Genomic DNA, 20,018 nt, shown 5'->3' with positions numbered 1-20,018 from the left:
AGAACAACGAAATTGAAAAAAATCTACATCAGAAATTCAAAAACCCATAAGCCTGCTATCCCAGCTATCCCAGCCTGGTTAGCCCCTAAAAACTCTGATACCCCATAATTGAATACAATATACTCACATAAAGACTACCTTACACTGCGTTTAAAACCAAAATGGCATTTGGATAGAAACTGTTTCTCAGGTGGATAATCAATAGGTATCTCAAGCCATTTGCACATAACAAAATATTTATTTTATCAAAGTAGTTGTTGAACTGAAATACAATTAAGAAGAAGTATATTAATAGTGAAATACAATTAAGAAGAAGTATATCAATAATGATAGGGACGCAGGTGGCGCTGTGGGTTAAACCACAGGGCCTAGGACTTGCCAATCAGAAGGTCGGTGGTTCGAATCCCCGCGACGGGGTGAGCTCCCGTTACGCGGTCCCTGCTCCTGCCAACCTAGCAGTTCGAAAGCATGTCAAAGTGCAAGTAGATAAATAGGTACCGCTCCGGCGGGGAAGGTAAACGGCATTTCCGTGCGCTGCTCTGGTTCTCCAGAAGCGGCTTAGTCATGCTGGCCACATGACCCGGAAGCTGTACGCCGGCTCCCTCAGCCAATAAAGCGAGATGATCGCCGCAACCCCAGAGTCGGTCAGGACTGGACCTAATGGTCAGGGGTCCCTTTACCTTTACCTTTTATGTTAATAGTGAAATAATTATTAAGCTCTAACGTAAAATGATTTTTTATTCATAACAAACTTGATCATGCGAACACATTGGCATTTGGCAATAACAAAAGTTCCTTTAGAAACCCAATTTGCAAAGACTCACAAACTTGCTATAACATGAGATAATAATTGTAGGGGGTTTTTTATCTTATATTTTGGAAATGTGCACCCAGGGGTTTTTTTTCCTTTAATGTTTTTGGGGGCCCCCAAGAGAGTGAGGCCCTAAGCTATAGCTTGTTTAAAGGTAAAGGTAAAGGGACTCCTGACCAATAGGTCCAGTTGTGGCCGACTCTGGGGTTGCAGCGCTCATCTTGCTCTATAGGCCGAGGGAGCCGGCGTTTGTCCGCAGACAGCTTCCGGGTCATGTGGCCAGCATGACTAAGCCGCTTCTGGCGAACCAGAGCAGCGCATGGAAACGCCGTTTACCTTCCCGCCAGAGCAGTACCTATTTATCTACTTGCACTTTGACGTGCTTTTGAACTTCTAGGTCGGCAGGGACCGAGCAACGGGAGCTCACCCCTTCACAGGGATTTGAACCGCTGACCTTCTGATCAGCAAGTCCTACCCTCTGTGGTTTAACCCACAGCGCCACCCGCGTCCCAATAGCTTGTTTAGTTTTTGCATAAATCTGGCACTTATCGGGACCCTGAGAGTCTTGGCATCTTCGTGATACTGCCAGCCTGCTTCTTCTGCCAGCAGTGGCGTAGCGTGGGGGGTGCAGGGGGTGGTCGGCCACACCGGGCGCAACATCTAGGGGTTAGGGTTAGGGGGCACAAATCCACGGGTTAGGGGGCGCAAATTACTTGCTTTGCCCCGGGTGCTGACAACCCACGCTACGCCACTGTCTGCCAGTAGTGATGGAGAGACCTTTGGACCCCAAAGGCCGCCTTTCCTGGCTCCCTTTTTTCTGCAATGCCCCGGCCGCCCCCAAGTCAGCGCTCTTGCATCGCCTCTCCAAGGCGCACTGAAGCACCCGGGTGTGATGTGTGTATGTGTGTGTGTGCGCGCGCGCGCCTCTCTCTGTATGTGGAAAGTCCTTCCGAGCATTTCCTCCTTCTCACACGCAGCGGGGTGGAGAGCCACACCTCGTGCGCGGGGCTGGATTTCCCAAGGAAAGTTTCCATGCCAGTCTGAGCCAGGGAACTGGCTGGAGGCGAGAGAGGAAGGGGGTCGGAGGAGAAGGAGCCGCGCGCCCCAAGAAGACCAGGTAAGGCTGGATCCCCTCTTTTGCCTTTGGAAACTTTCTTCTCGGTTTTTACGCCTGATCCTCTGTGCGCGCTGGCGACTAGCGGGACAGATAACTGCGCTTCGGGTTCTGCTCTTTTGTAAAACGCCTCTGAGCTCCTCTCTTACTTCAAAGGCTCCCAAATATTTCTGTGTATTCTTGTCCCTATTTTCTTTTCTCCCCCCCGAAAAAAAAAGTAAGCCTAGGAGGAACTGGGACCCGTGCTTTTGTCACAAATAATCTTGCCTTTTGTAAGGGGAAAGCTTTTCGGGAAAGTGCAGGGAAACTGGCAAACTTAGGGCGGTGGAAGCCAACCCGGTCCTACTCGAGAGTAGACACTGTGAAATCGAGGGGCCAGGGTCTAGCCGTTCGTTTCAATGGGTCTACTCTGAGTAGGGCAGACTTCGGCGTTGTGTGGCCCTTCCGTGTTTGTTTTACGAAATAAACCTTTCCATTTTCTTTTAAATCCGCTTTCGCTTCAGACCTTGGGAGATGGCGTGTCCTTCCCAAGCCTCTCCCAAATTGGGATTTCTTTTTATTTTTTAGCCAAAGGAAACTCTGAGTCCCATTGATTCAGGGGGAAAAAATGGGTGTTAAAAATCTCTCAGCGTCCTTTGCCTAGAGGATTTTTATTTTTTGAAAGCTGGTTGGCTAAATCCTTTAGCAAAATTCTCATCTCTCTCTCTCTCTCTTTTAATCCCATGACACATTTTGAAAAAAAGTTTTTTAAAAAACTGAACCACCAACAGAAAGGAAAAAAAGAGGGGAAAGCCAAGAAGTCTCTGTCTGCCTCTTAATTCTTCACCCGCCCCTTATTTCAAACATATTTCTGGATTTTCCACCGTCTCTTGTTGGCCGGTCATAATAATTTTTTTCATCCATAAAGCAACATTAGATCCTTGACCTCCTTCCACAAACACACACCTTTTCCTAGGGGGAAAATTACTCAGCCCAAGGCTCATTCATGCTCCTAAAGAAAGCAAAGGCCTCTGCAAAAATTTGAATGCTTAAACCCTTTCCTAAAGTTGCCGCAACTCACAGCGGTTTTGTGTCACCTCTGGATTGTGGGGAGCAGGTGGGGCAGGTGGGTGGGAAGGTTGAAACCCCATAGCTCAGCAAAGTGTGGGCTGGAAACATCATAATTTCTGCAAAACTGGCCCACTTCATGTTAGGCCCATGGTCTTCATGTGGCCTTTGGGAAAGCGCCACAACTCTGCCGGTAAGCAGTTTTGGACTTTGTGGGGGGGCTCAGACAGCCTCAGCACCCCTTTCCCCATCAGCTTTTGGGGAATGGGGGTTTGGAGAGGCCCTGCTCCCCACAGCTTTCTACATCATAATTTTTAGCTCGCTCTTGAAACCCGGGGAGTTTAGCAAGATTCGAGGCCTCTCTCTGACAAAGGGAGCCAAAAATATTATTTTTTTGTACTTTTTAAAAGAAACAGTAGCCACTTCACAAAGCTGCTTACAGGCTCTTACAAAACCGTGCGAAAAGATTCCCCTCCCTCCACTCTACCCATTTCTTCTCCCCCCCCCCCCCATTTCCTTTCTCTAGATTTGACTCATTCAAGTCAGAAGAAAGAAACAGGCTTGTTTTGTGCGGTTGCCTCTGTGTCTGAGAGGAAGACAAGGGCTTGTCAGCTCTGATTCCTAGCTCTGAAGTCGGGCCACATTTTATAGCTCTCCTCCTTGTGAGATTATAATTGTTTCTGAAACTCTTTGTGGGAACGGGGTATTGATGTTTTCCCCCCATAGGGAAACACACACACAGTTTTTTGAAACATCCAACACATTGTTTCAAATTCACATCCCGAGTGTGGATCAATGTGGAAGTCTTCAACTATCAATATTTCTTTTTAAAAAATATGTTTGTTTATTGCATTTGCGGAACACATTTTATCTTTAAAGTGGCACGCATGGTTCCACCCCTCTCATTTAAACCCCACAACAACCCTCTGAGGTAGGTTAGTCTGAGGGAGGCAGGAACTAACCCCCACAATTTCACACCCAGTGATCTCCGTGGGGCCAAGGGGGAGGATGTGAGCCCTGCTGTCTCCCAGGTCCTAGCCTGACACTCTAACCACTACAGCACACTACCAATTTCATCTTTTAGATGAAAATGAACCATTGTCCCGGGCACATTTTTGTAGCATCCAAAACCTTTTCACATTCACTTCCCATGCAATGTGTGTGGAGTTTTTTTTTTGGGGGGGGGCGAATTCTTTGACTTTCTTCTTTACACCCACACCACCAATGTCTGCACACCATCCCAAAAACATTTTAACAGTGCTACCCCCATGCAAGCTTTCTTGGGTGGGTCGGAAACCCCACTGAACTCCATTGCACTTCCCTCCTGAGTAAACAGGCCTACGAAGAGGTTGCGCTGTTGATTTGGGTGGCGTTGCTGTTTTTTAACAGAGAGACAGTTTGCAGTAGGCAGATAAAAAGACTGTCTTTACGCCTAGATATAAAAAAAAAAACCAGAAGATGTTGAGAGGAGGGGGAAAGGGAAGAGAAATTGGAGAAACATGAGTTCTTAAAATGCAAAACTTTTCTCTTAGCTGCACAACTCTCCCAGCCAGAGCTACAAAAAAAAAAAAAATCTGTTCAGTGTCCCAAAATGAAAGGAGGGTCCATCTCTCTCTCCCCTCTGCAGGCACCCCAAATTACTGTATTCCTGAGCTTTTGGGGGGCCCCTCCTTCAATATCCTCTCGGCTGTGGCACTGGATTAAAAAAAAGACCTTTAGTACTTTAGTTTCATTTTCCCCACGTGAACGAGAAGGTAATAGCTGCTTTGGTAACATTTTCCACCCCACCTGAGCAAAGTCCTTAGAGATTTCCTCTCTCCTCTATCTGCACCCCTCACCCAAAAAACCCCCCACCCCATTCCGCTCCCCAACCCCCAGCCGCTACTTCCTAGATTTTTCTCCTCTCTGAATCCCACGCCCATGACGTGAGGTCAACTGGCTTGAAGGATTTCTCAACAGGCAAGTCAGGGGCCTGTTAGGGCTTGGAGAGGGAATGACATGTGCTCTGGAGGCGGGAATATGACGGATCTCTCTGCCAACGTTAGAAACTCAGATGTATACTATATGTTAATTGCCAAACGGCACCCTAAACCTCGTTTACAGTTGCCACAATGAAATGTCTAGGCACCCTTTCTATTTTGCAATGAAATTTATTATTATTTCTTTCATTTCTATACCTCTTTATTGGGACGCTGTGGGGCTAGGGATGATGTAGTCCCAAAACATCTGGAGGGCGAGTTTGCCTAGGCCTGATTTAAGCCAATCATAATATGTGGCTAATGGGATGCGGGTGGCGCTGTGGGTTAAACCACAGAGCCTAGGACTTGCTGATCAGAAGGTCAGCGGTTCGAATCCTCGTGTTGCTCAGTCCCAGCTCCTGTCAACCTAGCAGTTCGAAAGCACGTCAAAGTGCAAGTAGATAAATAGGTACCACTCTGGCGGGAAGGTAAGCGGCGTTTCCGTGTGCTGCTCTGGTTCGCCCGAAGCGGCTTAGTCCTGCTGGCCACATGACCCAGAAGCTGTACGCCGGCTCCCTTGGCCAGTAAAGCGAGATGAGCGCCGCAACCCCAGAGTCGGCCACGACTGGACCTAACGGTCAGGGGTCCCTTTACCTTTAATATGTGGCAAAGGAATTGACTGGGGCCATTCAAATCCATCTGTGAAATTCTGTTTCTTCGACTCGGCTCTTAACCATCCTCTCTCAGTCCCCACTGCTAAACATCCTACATATCCCAAGGCTTCCCGCTCTGGAAACCCCATTGACATCAAATTTTCCAACCCTCGCCTTTCCCCGCGGCTTCAAATCTCCTCTCCCTCAGGGTCTCGGCTGGCAATCTTCATCCCAACCAAACTGACAGCATTCCCTTCCCTCGCAGAGTCTGGCAGCAAACATTCCGTTGCTGCTCCTTATGTCCCTGAACAGTCGAATGTCTGAGTACTATGGGCGTAGCCAGGGGGGGCAGGTGCCCCCAACCAAGTAAAAAACAAAAAACATAACGAACTGACCAACTGCGTCACAGATAACACAGTTCTGCACCCCCTAACACAATAATAATTAATAATAATAATTTATTACTTACCGGTATACCCCGCCCATCTGGCTGGGCTTCCCCAGCCATTCTGGGCGGCTTCCAACAAAATATTGAAATACAGTAATGCATCAAACATTAAAAGTCTCCCTAAACAGGGCTGCCTTCAGATGTCTTCTAAAAGTCTGGTAGTTGTTCTTCTCTTTGACATCTGGTGGGAGGGAGTTCCACAGGGCGGGTGCCACTACTGAGAAGGCCTTCTGCCTGGTTCCCTGTAACTTGGCTTCTTACAGTGAGGGAACTGCCAGAAGGTCCTCAGAGCTGGACCTCAGTGTCCGGGCTGGATGATGGGGGTGGAGATGCTCCTTCAGGTATACTGGGCCATTTAGGGCTTTCAAGGTCAGCACCAACACTTTGAATTGTGCTCGGAAACGTACTGGGAGCCAATGTAGGTCTTTCAGGACTGGTGTTATGTGGTCTCGGCAGCCGCTCCCAGTCACCAGTCTAGGTGCCGCATTCTGGATTAGCTGTAGTTTCCTGCAGCCCTAAAATAAATCCTGCCTACGCATTCAAGAGTCCCTTCGTCTCGCAGAGTGTTTTGTGCTGTTCTTCAGGGCATTGTATCTCTCAGTTGTACCTTACAGCCGCCCCACAGGAGTAGGTCAGTATTATAGACCCCCAGATCTGTGGAGGAGGAGTGGAGGAGACAGAGTGAGGTGCACAAGGGCAGCTGAGCGATTGGATGGCAGAGACAAGATCCACATAGGAGGTACTCGATTTGCCAGCAGGACTTGCAGAAAGGAATTAGGGATCTTGGTAGACCACAAGCTTAGCGTGAGCCGATGGTGTGATGCAGCAGCAAAAATAGCTCATGCAATTCTAGACTTGATAAACAGAAGTGTAATGTTCAGATCAAGGGAGGAACTAGTACATGGGTAGGCAAACTAAGGCTCGAGGGCCGGATCCGGCCCAATCGCCTTCTCAATCCGGCCCGCGGACAGTCCGGGAATCAGCGTGTTTTTACATGAGTAGAATGTGTCTTTTTATTTAAAATGCATCTCTGGTTATTTGTGGGGCCTGCCTGGTGTTTTTACATGAGTAGAATGTGTGCTTTTATTTAAAATGCATCTCTGGGTTATTTGTGGGGCATAGGAATTCGTTCATTTTTTCCCTTCAAAATATAGTCCGGCCCCCACGAGGTCTAAGGGACAGTGGACCGGCCCCCTGCTGAAAAAGTTTGCTGACCCCTAAACTAGTACCACACTTGGCCAGACCCTTGGGGTCCCTTCTAGCCAGGCAATTCTATGATTTTGTGACTATCCACCTCGTCGCTTAGACCACGATCCGAACCCCGCTTACCTGCAAGTAAGCCCCATTGCCTTTGCCAGGACTTTGAAGTGGGACTGGGATAGCTCCATCTGTAAAGCGTGAGACTCTCAATCTTAGGGTTGTGGGTTCAAGCCTCACTTTAGGCAAATTTTTTATTTCTATACCACCCTATACCCGTAGGAAATTCTGCATTTCAAGGGGTTGGACTAGATGACCCTGAGGGTCCCTTCGAATTCTCTTGAGTCGTATGTCTATGGAAGCAGAGCAGAGCCACAAATCGGTAGCCTTTTCCTCCGTGAATTTGCCTGGTGGTTGCTCTTTTAAAGCCGTCCCAGTTGCTTCTTGTGGCAGGGAGTTCCACAGTTTGACTACGCCACCTTTCCTCCAAGGAGCTCTCGATGGCGTATGCGGATTTTGGAGGTGGTTGTGCACATGGCTTGTCCTCACTGTGACCCTGCTGCGAGCCTTTGGAGAAAATTAAATGCCTTGATTTGTATTCCCAAGAGGTAATCACGCCATGACTGGCCCTGGAGCTTCATGGCTGAAGGAGATGGATAAATAAAACTTTATTCACATTAGCCAATGGCTATAGCAACAATAAAACATTACAGTATACGCAGAAAAGGAAATTTGATATAAAAGCACAATTTAAAGTCCTGAATCAGCCGTCAGTTTGTTGTTGTTTAGTCATTTAGTTGTGTCCGACTCTTCGTGACCCCCTGGACCAGAGCACGCCAGGCCCTCCTGTCTTCCACTGCCTCCCGCAGTTTGGTCAAACTCATGTTCATAGCTTCGAGAACCCTGTCCCACCATCTCGTCCTCTGTCGTCCCCTTCTCCTTGTGCCCTCCATCTTTCCCAACATCAGGGTCTTTTCCAGGGAGTCTTCTCTTCTCCTGAGGTGGCCAAAGTCTTGGAGCCTCAGCTTCAGGATCTGTCCTTCCAGTGAGCACTCAGGGCTGGTTTCCTTCAGAATGGATCGGTTTGATCTTCTTGCAGTCCATGGGACTCTCAGGAGTCTCCTCCAGCACCAGAATTCAAAAGCATCAATTCTTCGGTGATCAGCCTTCTTTATGGTCCAGCTCTCGCTTCCATCCGTCACTACTGGGAAAACCATAGCTTGAACTCTACGGACCTTTGTTGGCAAGGTGATGTCTCTGCTTTTTAAGATGCTGTCTAGGTTTGTCATTGCTTTTCTCCCAAAACAGTCAGTTAGTGGCCCTTATTCTGATCGCCCCTGCTATGAACCTAGCAACATTTGCTGTTATCTGCTCATTTTGATCTGATAGAAGAAAGGACATTGCGGCAGTGGCTGAGCGCCCTGGGATGGTTAGTACGAGAGGGGCCTGAGGATCTTGTTCCTCAGGTCTTTGTAGAGAGTACAGGACAGGAGGACGTGTGCCGCTGTTTCGGTGCTGCCATCTCCACAGGGGCAAAGACGTTTCTCAGGCGGGATCTTTGGGAATCGACCCTCAAGCACCGCAGATGGCAAAACATCCAGTCTTGCAAGTGTAGAAGCACGTCTGTATTTTGGGATAATAGGTTTGAGCAGATATGGGGCCAGAGAATCAAAATGGAGAGGTGGAAAATGAACATACCAAGGGCAGAATTTCCTTATACAGTGGTACCTTGGGTTAAGAACTTAATTCGTTCCGGAGGTCCGTTCTTAACCTGAAACTGTTCTTAACCTGAAGCACCACTTTAGCTAATGGGGCCTCCTGCTGCTGCCGCACACAATTTCTGTTCTCATCCTGAAGCAAAGTTCTTAACTCGAGGTAATATTTCTGGGTTAGCGGAGTCTGTAACCTGAAGCGCCTGTAACCCGAGGTACCAGTGTTGTGGCCAGGTTGTTCTGGGGCCAGTTAGACTATTTGCTTTAGTGGGGTCCATGGCTGAACGAGGATTTGAACCCAGGACCTGGTCCCAACACACCAGCTGCTATGTCAGGGATAGGAATAGGAGAGGCAAGCCTTTCAATGAAAGCCTGGCTTAGTATTGCCGTCAGAGTGACTTGGCCTCCCTCTGCTGCTAGAAGGAAACACTCTCTCTCTCTCTCTCTCTCTCTCTCTTCTTTCTGCCTCACTCAAGGCCCTTTTCCTTCCTAGCCTGTACCTCTGCCTGCCCCCCCCCCGCCCTGCGATGAAGGCTCCCTTTGTCTGGAGCATGCAAGGCAACAAGGCGGATGTCTTGGCTGGGATGCCTCTGAAGACGCTGCCTCTGACCCACCCACCCCCCTTGGGAAGGGTTAATTGCATCAGGACTTTTCTGCTGAGATGTCTGCATTGCAGATTCGTGCAAACTTGAAAATCAAAATGCATGCATGGTTGGTCCTCCTTTGTTAGGCGGGTTAGGCTAGGGACATACTGACAAAGCTGACTGCCAAGGGATTCGGGGCAAAGGGAAAGGAAGGGCTTCTTCACGCAACACAAGAGTTAAACTGTGGAACTCCCTGCCACAGGAAGCGGCGATGGGCAGTTTTAAAAGAGGGCTGGGCAAATTTGTGGAGGGGAGGAGGCTGTCGAAAGCTACTTGCCACAATGGTTAGTAGTTTACCCCTTAATTTACACCCTTAATCTACAGTTTCCAAAATTTTCAGGGATGCTGTAAATGTGCTTTCAAGGCATGGCATGGATGTGACTTAATAGCCACTGACAGATCATCTTCCCCTGTGAATTGGCCCAGGTTTAAAAATAATAATGATAATAATTTATTATTTGTACCCCACCCATCTGGCTGGGTTTCCCCAGCCACTCCGGGCGGCTTCCATAAAGACCAAAAATACACTAAGATGTCAAACATTAAAAGCTTCCCTAAACAGGGCTGCCTTCACATGTCTTCTAAAAGCTTGGTAGTTATTTTTCTCTTTGACATCTGGTGGGAGGGCGTTCCACAGGGTGGGTGCCACCACCAAGAAGGCCCTCTCCCTGTTTCCTTGTAACTTGGTTTCTCGCAGCAAGGGAACCGCCAGAAGGCCCTTGGCACTGGATCTCAGTGTCCGGGCTGATCGATGGGGGTGGAGACGCTCCTTCTGGTATACTAGACTGAGGCCATTTAAGGCTTTCAAGGTCAGCACCAACACTTTGAATTGTGCTCGGAAACGTACTGGGAGCCAATGTAGATCTCTCAGGACTGGTGTTATGTGGTCTCGGCGGCCGCCCCAGTCATCAGTCTGGCTGCCACATTCTGGATTAGTTGTAGTTTCTGGGTCACCTTCAAAGGTAGCCCCACATAGAGCGCATTGCAGTAGTCCAAGCGAGAGATAACCAGAGCATGTGTCACTCTGGCAAGACAGTCTGCGGGCAGGGAGGGTTTCATCCTGCGTACCAGATGGAGCTGTTAAACAGCTGCCCTGGACACAGAGTTAACCTGCGCCTCCATGGATAGCTGTGAGTCCAAAATGACTCCCAGGCTGCGCACCTGGTCCTTCAGGGGCACAGTTACCCCATTCAGGACCAGGGAATCCTCCACACCTGCCCGCCTCCTGTCCCCCAGAAACAGTACTTCTGTCTTGTCAGGATTCAACCTCAATCTGTTAGCAGCCATCTATCCTCCAACCGCCTCCAGACACTCACACAGGACCTTCATAGCCTTCACTGGTTTTGATGTGAAAGAGAGGTAGAGCTGGGTATCATCTGCATACTGATGGACATCCAGCCCAAACCCACTTGTGATCTCTCCCAGCGGCTGCATGAAGATGTTGAAAAGCTTTCCAAGCCGTCCACACGAGGCCACGGGAGAGAGGAGGTGGGCGGGAGCAGCGGGCGGCAAGGCGTGTGAGCTGCAGCGAGGCACCTTGTGACCAGACCGCAGATGCCGTGTGTGACCAACAGAACCCAAAATAACCTCTTTGCAGAAGTGCCTGGGGTCTGGGCGGAAAACCCGGCTTTCGGCCAGTGCTGTCACTGGAATCTTAAAACCTCGGTCAGGCGCCCACCATCTGCGGCTAGCAGCTCTTGAGATCTCATCCTCCCCAGACCAAAATTAATTCTGCAGTGGGAAGAATCACTGTGTATATCTGTTTTCCCTTAAGGCAGCGGTTCTCAACCTGTGGGTCCCCAGATGTTGTTGGACTACAACTCCCATCACCCCTAGCTAGCAAGACCAGAGCTCAGGGATGATGGGAGTTGTAGTCCAACAACATCTGGGGACCCTTGGTTGAGAACCGCTGCAAGGCCTGTCTGTCTACCTACCTACCTACCTAAAGGCAAAGGTAAAGGGACCCCTGGCCATTAGGTCCAGTCGTGACAGACTCTGGGGTTGCAGCGCTCATCTCGCTTTATTGGCCGAGGGAGCCGGCGTACAGCTTCCGGGTCATGTGGCCAGCATGACTAAGCCGCTTCTGGCGAACCAGAGCAGCGCACGGAAACGCCGTTTACCTTCCCGCCAGAGTGGTATCTATTTATCTACTTGCACTTTGACATGCTTTCGAACTGCTAGATTGGCAGGAACAGGGACCAAGCAATGGGAGCTCACCCTGTCGCAGGGATTCAAACCACCGACATTCTGATCGGCAAGTCCTAGGTTCTGTGGTTTAACTCACAGCGCCACCCACGTCCCACCTACCTACCTACCTACCTACCTATCATCTATCTATCTATACCTACCTACCTATCATCTATCTATCTATCATCTATCTTTATCTCTCTCTCTCTCTCTCTCTCTCTCTCTATCTATCTATCTATCATCTATCATCATCATCTCTTGGTATTGATAAAGAGGAAATGGCTGCGATTTGGAAATTCACCAGAGTTCGGGGAGAAGAGATTGTGTGTTTGTATTTGTGCTCCTGATGTTATATTGTGGAGGTTAGATATGATCTTGCTCTCGGTCCTCTTTGCACTTGCAAAAGTTTCCAGGTGGACAGACCACTTCATTTCCACTTGGTGTCTGTCTCATTGCTTGCTTCTTAAAATCCGGTTGTTTTTCACCCCCTCAAACATTCCGGTTTATCTTGCGTCTAAATTTGGTCGCGCCACGCACACAGGCACACAGTTACATGTCCGTAAGAACATCAGGAGAGCCCTACAGCTGGATTAGGCCAAAGGAGGACTAGATAGACTGCCTCTGGAGCTGGAGGTTCCATACGAACCTCAGGAGAGCCTTGCTTCTGGATCAGACCAATGGACCAGCTAATCCCAACATCTTCTCCTCTCAGGGTCCACCCAGGTGCTTGTGGGAAATCCATTTGCAGGATCTGAGCACACAAGCACTCTCCTCTCCTGCAATTTCCAGTCCTCTCCCCCTCCACGAATTTGCCAATTCCTCTTTTAAAGCCGTCCAAGTTGGTGGCGATCACGGTCTCCTGTGGCAAGGAGTTCCACAGTCCCACTCTGCAGGAAGAAGGGCGTTTTCTCTCTCTCCTGAATCTTCCCACATTTGGCTTCATTCAGTGTCATCTGAAAAGAGAGGCATTGCTGGCTGGAGTCTGTTGGTGTCCTACAAAAGGAGTCAATTTGGAGATCTGCAGAGAACACACACACATCTACAGCATTAATAATAATAATAATAATAATAATAATAATAATAATAATAATAATAATAATTTATTATTTATACCCCGCCCATCTGGGTGGGTTTCCCCAGCCACTCTGGGTGGTTTCCAACAAAGTATTAAAATACAATAGTCTGTTAAACATTAAAAGCTTCCCTAAACAGGGCTGCCTTTAGATGTCTTCTAAAAGTCTGGTAGTTGTTCTTCTCTTTGACATCTGGTGGGAAGGTGTTCCACAGGGCAGGTGTCACTACCGAGAAGGCCCTCTGCCTGGTTCCCTGTAACTTCGCTTCTCGCAGTGAGGGAACCACCAGAAGGCCCTCGGAGCTGGACCTCTATGTCAGGGCTGGATGATGGAGGTGGAGATGCTCCTTCAGGTATACTGGACCGAGGCTGTTTAGGGCTTTAAAGGTCAGCACCAACACTTTGAATTGTGCTCAGAAACGTACTGGGAGCCAATGCAGGTCTTTCTGGACCAGTGTTATGTGGTCTCGGCGGCCGCTCCCAGTCACCAGTCTGGCTGCCGCATTCTGGATTAATTGCAGTTTCCAAGTCACCTTCAACGGTAGCCCCACGTAGAGCGCATTGCAGTAGTCCAAGCGGGAGATAACTAGAGCATGCACCACTCTGGCAAGGCAGTCTGCGGGCAGGGAGGGTCTCATCCTGCGTACCAGATGGAGCTGGTAGACAGCTGCCCTGGACACAGACTTGACCTGCGGCTCCATGGACAGCTGTGAGTCTAACCATTACAGAAGAGACTAGAGGGGAGAAGCAGAAGGGATCTCATGATATCCGGTCAAAGAAGCCAGAACTCAAGACAGCTCTGGACTCAAGCCGACTGACCCTTTACTCGATGACCAGCTTTGGTCAGCTTCGGAACAGGTCAGCTTCTAGATCAAGGGAAGTAATAGTGCCACTGTATTCTGCTCTGGTCAGACCTCACCTGGAGTACTGTGTCCAGTTCTGGGCACCACAGTTCAAGAAGGACACTGACAAACTGGAACGTTTTTGGAGGAGGGCAACCAAAATGGTCAAAGGCCTGGAAACGATGCCTTATGAGGAACGGCTAAGGGAGCTGGGCATGTTTAGCCTGGAGAAGAGGAGGTTAAGGGGTGATATGATAGCCATGTTCAAATATATAAAAGGATGTCACATAGAGGAGGGAGAAAGGTTGTTTTCTGCTGCTCCAGAGACGCGGACACGGAGCAATGGTTCCAAACTACAAGAAAGAAGATTCCACCTAAACATTAGGAAGAACTTCCTGACAGTAAGAGCTGTTGGACAGTGGAATTTGCTGCCAAGGAGTGTGGTGGAGTCTCCTTCTTTGGAGGTCTTTAAGCAGAGGCTTGACAACCATATGTCAGGAGTGCTCTGATGGTGTTTCCTGCTTGGCAGGGGGTTGGACTCGATGGCCCTTGTGGTCTCTTCCAACTCTATGATTCTATGATTCTAGGGACACAGCAGAACCGTCCCCTGCCAGACCTTCGCAAACCCTTTCCGATCAAGGAGCCGCTGTTACCCATCAACCCCACCCTGGCAAGCAATGGGTGCAAACTCCAAAAAGCCCAGTGAGATGTTGCTGCTACCCAAACTCCCGAGGAAGAAATAATAATAATAATAATAACAATTATTATTATTATTATTATTATTATTATTATTATTATTATTTATACCCCGCCCTTCCCAGTTCAAAAACTGGGCTCAGGGCAGCTAACAACAAATTTAAAATACTTAATTATAAAAACAGCATAAAATACAGTATAAAAACATGAATGACGATAAAATTCAAAAATCAAAAATCAATTAGATAATCCCCAGGGCTAGCTGGCTGAATTGGTCCTACTTGGGCCAGTGAGGAGGCCAGGGGAGAATTAGCTGTGGGTCTCAGAGCGGGTGATCTTCATAAAAGGGGAGGGGAAGATAAAAGATCAGGTTGAATTCAAATTAAAGGCCAGGTTCATTAGCTCTGTCTTAAAGGCCCTGCAGAAGGAGATCCTGCAGGGCCCTGGTCTCCTGGGACAGAGCATTCCACCAGCTCGGAGCCACCACTGAAAAGGCTCTGGCCCTGGTGGAGGATAGTCTGACTTCCTTAGGGCCTCTAAACTATGGTTATTCATGGACCTTAAGGTCCTCTGCGCAGCAGACCAGGAGAGGCGGTCCTGTAGATACGAGGGCCCTAAGATATCCTCTCCGTGCAGGATTAAAGGAACCCAGGAGGAGACCCTCTGGATCAGACCCAAAGGTCAGCTTCTTCTTCCCTACTGCACCCTGCCAGATGCAGCCAGGGAAGCAGACAGGCAGGGCTCCTTTGCCGTTAACTTGTGGAACTCACTGCCACAGGAGGAGGCGACCACCACTGACCTGGCCGGCATTAAAAAAGGATTGGACAAATTCATGGTGGAGGAGAAGAGCTGCCGATGGCTACTAGCCACGATGGCTATACTTTGCCTCTCCTATCCTTCTGAATCCCAGTTGCTGGAGACCACAGGCTCAGATCTTGCATGCGGGTTTCCCAGGAGAGGGACCTGGTTGGCTGCTGTGAGGACAGGATCCTGGGATAGCCGGGATCCCCCTTGGCTGCCCACAGGGCTCTTCTTAGGTGCTTGTGGAACCTCCAGCTGCAGTCACAGTCTATCTGGACCCCCTAGGCTCTTGGTCTGTCCACTGGGAGAACAGGGTGGCTGGGCCTCCGCTTTGGCCTGATCCTGCAGCAGGGCTCTCGTGTTCTCTCTGGCAAGCAACCCGCTCAGCTGGGTGACCCGGAGCCAAGCAGAGACCAGTCCGTAGGAATGGCCGGGCAGCCGGCCTGAACACTTTCCCTGCGCAAACTTACTGCAGATAAGGAGCCCCCCGCATTGCAAGACTCCTCTGTTGCTTCCTGCCATGTCTTGAGCAACGTCTTAGTTATTTTCTTTCTCTCTCTCTTTTTTTGCAATTTATCCCCGGCTGCTGTGTAGCAACAGGCTCAAAACAGAAAGCAAGGAAGGGAGGGTGGGGTGTCATGAGGCCAGGGTCAGTCCCCCAAAGCACCTCTAGGTACGGCCGCGAGAGATTCCCAGAGAGCCTCTGCCAGCCCGTGCACACAGTATTGGGCTACATCAACAGGCAGCTTCCTGTTTAAGTCAGCTCTTGAATCAGAACCATGAGGACTAGGAAGTTGTTTTGGTTTTAGGGGAAGGACTGTAACTAACTGGTGGAGCACATGCGTCGTACGCCGAAGGTCATGTGTTCGATCCCCAGGTAGGGGTGGGTGGACAAAGGGGCTTGACACCTGTGTTGATCTCCAGTCGCCGCTCGGGTTTTTACAAATGGTTTTGTTCCCCGATGTCATGAGGACTCCATAACTCTTGGACGTAGGGAAACAAAAAGGAGCCAATTGCTTCTAACGGGAATCAACACACACACATGAGTGTTGGCCGGCCTGCGGTTTTTAGATAGGCTCCACTTTACTATACAGTGGTGCCCCGCAAGACGAACGCCTCGCAAGACGGAAAACCCGCTAGATGAAAGGGTTTTCCATTCTGGAGGCGCTTCGCAAAACGAATTTCCCTATGGGCTTGCTTCGCAAGACAAAAATGTCTTGCGAGTTCCTGAGGGTTCCCCCCCCCTTTTTCCCCCTTTTCCTAAGCTGCTAAGCCGCTTATCAGCTGATCCGCTGATAAGCCGCTTATCAGCTGATCGCTAAAAGCCGCTAAACCACTAATAGAGCTAATCCCCTAAGCTGTCAATGGGCTTGCTTCGCAAGACGAAAAAACCGCTATACGAAGAGCCTCATGGAACGGATTAATTTCGTCTTGCGAGGCACCACTGTAAAGGGCGAAAGACTCCACCAACTACCGTATTTTTCGCTCTATAAGACACACCAGACCATAAGACGCACCTAGTTTTTGGAGGAGGAAAACAAGAAAAAAAATATTCTGAATCTCAGAAGCCAGAACAGGAAAAAGGATCGCTGCGCAGCGAAAGCAGCGATCCCTCTTGCTGTTCTGGCTTCTGGGATAGCTGCGCAGCCTGCATTCGCTCCATAAGACGCACACACATTTCCCCTTACTTTTTAGGAGGGAAAAAGTGAGTCTTATAGAGCAAAAAATACGGTAATTCATTTTCAAATTAGGGGCAAAATCTAGGCCGCTGGTCTTCCCAGCTGTGCTCCAGGGTTTGAGGCAACGGACGTTCCCAACCCCAATTGGGATTTCCAGGGATAGGACTTTCCTCTGTGTTCTGCCCAGAGCTATGCCCCTTTCTTAAAGCACGATAGTAAGGTGCCAGTCCTCATGGTTTAAACAGGAAGATGCTCAAGCCAAGTTCCAAAACCAGCCCACCGAGCTCTGGACCAGTGGATTCCCTGGGGTTTCCAAGGATGGGGGCATTCCCAGCCCTACCTGGAGACGCCAGGGAACGCCCCCGGGACCTCCTATTGATACTACAGAACTTCCTTTAAAACCAACAGGAAGATTCTAGTCCTCATGAATGTGAGACGAGGTCTGATCTAGGCAGGAACTGAGGAGGTGCTTTCTATGGAGCCAGAAGCCACATCCTCTTCTTCTTCTTTTTGTTCTTAATCAAATAATATTTATTATTTTCAGCAGATTTGTTGTTGTTGTTGTTTAGTCGTTTAGTCGTGTCTGCCTCTTCCTGACCCCATGGACCAGAGCACGCCAGGCACTTCTGTCTTCCACTGCCTCCCGCAGTTTAGTCAAACTCATGCTGGTAGCTTTGAGAACACTGTCCCGCCATCTCGTCCTCTGTTGTCCCCTTCTCCTTGTGCCCTCCATCTTTCCCAACATCAGGGTCTTTTCCAGGGAGTCTTCTCTTCTCATGAGGTGGCCAAAGTCTTGGAGCCTCAGCTTCAGGATCTGTCCTTCCAGTGAGCACTCAGGGCTGATTTCCTTCAGAATGGAGAGGTTTGATCTTCTTGCAGTCCATGGGACTCTCAAGAGTCTCCTCCAGCACCAGAATTCAAAAGCATCCATTCTTCGGCAATCAGCCTTCTTTATGGTCCAGCTTTCACTTCCATACATCACTACTGGGAAAACCAGAGCTTTTACTATACGGACCTTTGTTGGCAAGGTGATGTCTCTGCTTTTTAAGATGATGTCTAGGTTTGTCATTGCTTTTCTCCCCAGAAGCAGGCATCTTTTAATTTCGTGGCTGCTGTCACCAGATAAACACAGTAAAAAAAAAAAAAAAAGATTAACAATAATAAAAACAAGCAAAGAATAAAAGAAAAAAAGAAAAAAGATACATACAGCATATTACCACTACCAAAATTAAGTACCATCCATCTTCATAAACATAGTATTTGACTTCCTCGAATCTCTTCCATCTGAATTTCTTAGTAATTATATGTAGCAGTTTCCAATACAGTGGTGCCTCGCAAGACGAAATTAATTCGTTCCGCGAGTCTCTTCGTCTTGCGGTTTTTTCGTCTTGCGAAGCAAGCCCATTGACGGATTAGCGCTATTAGCGGCTATTAGCGGCTTAGCGGCTTAGAAAAAGGGGGGGGGGAGGAAAGAAACTCACAAGAAGTCGCAAGACGTTTTCGTCTTGCGAAGCAAGCCCATAGGGAAATTCGTCTTGCGAAGCACCTCAAAAATGGAAAACTCTTTCGTCTAGCGAGTTTTTCGTCTTGCAAGGCATTCGTCTTGCGGGGCACCACTGTATCAGTGTTTCAAAAGACCATATCACAGTCCTAATCATATTACATAACTTTCCTTATCGTACATTTTCTTATTTATAGATTTAATTCCAGTTTAATCCTAGGCCTAATTGTTTCTTTCAAGTGGTTACATATCTTTAATATTACAATATTTACTCAAATAGTCTTTAAATTTCTTCCAGTCTTCTTCCAACCACTTCTGTATTGTCTGCACACTAGCTGGCAGCAGCAGCTGTCCTGGGATTCAGATTCTCCCTCCCAGTCCTACCTGGAGAAGCCAATGGCGGGTCAAACCTTCTACGTGCCAAACAGCTGCTCTAGCCACTGAGCCACAGCCCTTTCCCCCTCCAACTGCGCAGACCCAGCCTTCGTCGGACAGCGTCTGACGTTATTCCACTGCAGAGTTGCCAGACTCCTTTCCTGCCCACGGGGCCAAGGGCCTCTGCCCCATAAGTCCAACCTGCCCCCCACAAGCTGCTGGGTGCCCAGCCCCGCTTTCCTCGCAAGCTTCAAACGGAGAGGGCGCCCAGCTCACTCTGGACGTGAGCCTCCCTGCCGACTCTGTGCACATCCTGTTTTCGTCCGACACTCGATCCCTTCCGAGAGCGAAGCCACCAGAGATTTGTTTTTTAAAAAGAGAGAAAGAAAGTGGGGCAGCCGAGGTTAAGGAAGTGAAATATCAGCCGTTGGGTTTCCTGGCCCCCTCGGGTGGCGTTTGTGCCGAACGAAAGGGGGTGGCCTGTTTTATTTTCGTCTCCTGCCTTTTAATCCGAGGGGCTCGAGGCCCCACCCCAATTTAAACAGGCCTGGGGAACACTGGTGAAAACGGGGCAATAATTTTAAGAAATACGTTTAATCCCCTTGACAAAACTGTGAGGTAGGTCAGGCTGAGAGGCAGCGGCTGGCCTCCTAGGTTACCCCCATTTTGCTTCGTGGCTGAGCGGGGATTTGAACCCAGATCCTGGTCCGACACTCATTTATTTATTTATTTATTTATTTATTATTGATACAGTAAGAAAAAAAGAAAAAACACAAATACGGTGGTACCTCGGGTTAAGTACTTAATTCATTCCGGGGCTCCGTTCTTAACCTGAAACTGTTCTTAACCTGAAGCACCACTTTAGCTAATGGGGCCTCCCGCTGCCACCGCGCGATTTCTGTTCTCATCCTGAAGCAAAGTTCTTAACCTGAAGCACTATTTCTGGGTTAGTGGAGTCTGTAACCTGAAGCGTATGCAACCTGAAGCGTATGTATCCTGAGGTACCGCTGTACCAAATTACACACAGGAATAACCACAGACACATAATTTTCTTAACAAACAATAAAACACAAATTGGTCTTAAACCTAAAGACCCAACTTCCCGTCTATTCCATGTTTCAATTTCATATTACTTATTGCCAATACACACTTTTATCATAATTAAAACTTTTTCTTAATATATCTAATTTCTTTTATCTGCCTTGCTACTATTACTGAAGTTCCTCGAATGCTGCAACAGAATTTAAACCACTATTTTTGTTTTTCAAATATTCTTTGAAA

General features: G+C 48.6%; 2 long non-coding RNA genes across 2 annotated transcripts in view; one reads left to right on the top strand and one right to left on the bottom strand.

Moving 5' to 3' along the window:
- Nucleotides 1-20,018, top strand: part of LOC307205877 — a 278,382-nt gene that overhangs the window by 205,073 nt on the left and 53,291 nt on the right. The gene's annotated exons all lie outside the window — the stretch shown is intronic.
- Nucleotides 1,768-20,018, bottom strand: part of LOC307205849 — a 37,824-nt gene continuing 19,573 nt past the window's right edge. The window contains exon 2 of the long non-coding RNA XR_013834115.1: nt 1,768-1,952. This is a non-coding gene — a long non-coding RNA (uncharacterized lncRNA). The remainder of the gene's footprint in view (nt 1,953-20,018) is intronic.

The sequence above is a fragment of the Podarcis cretensis genome, assembly GCF_951804945.1.
Source record: "Podarcis cretensis genome assembly, chromosome: 16".
Taxonomy (NCBI): domain Eukaryota; kingdom Metazoa; phylum Chordata; class Lepidosauria; order Squamata; family Lacertidae; genus Podarcis; species Podarcis cretensis.
This window is presented reverse-complemented; position numbering and strand designations above follow the sequence as displayed.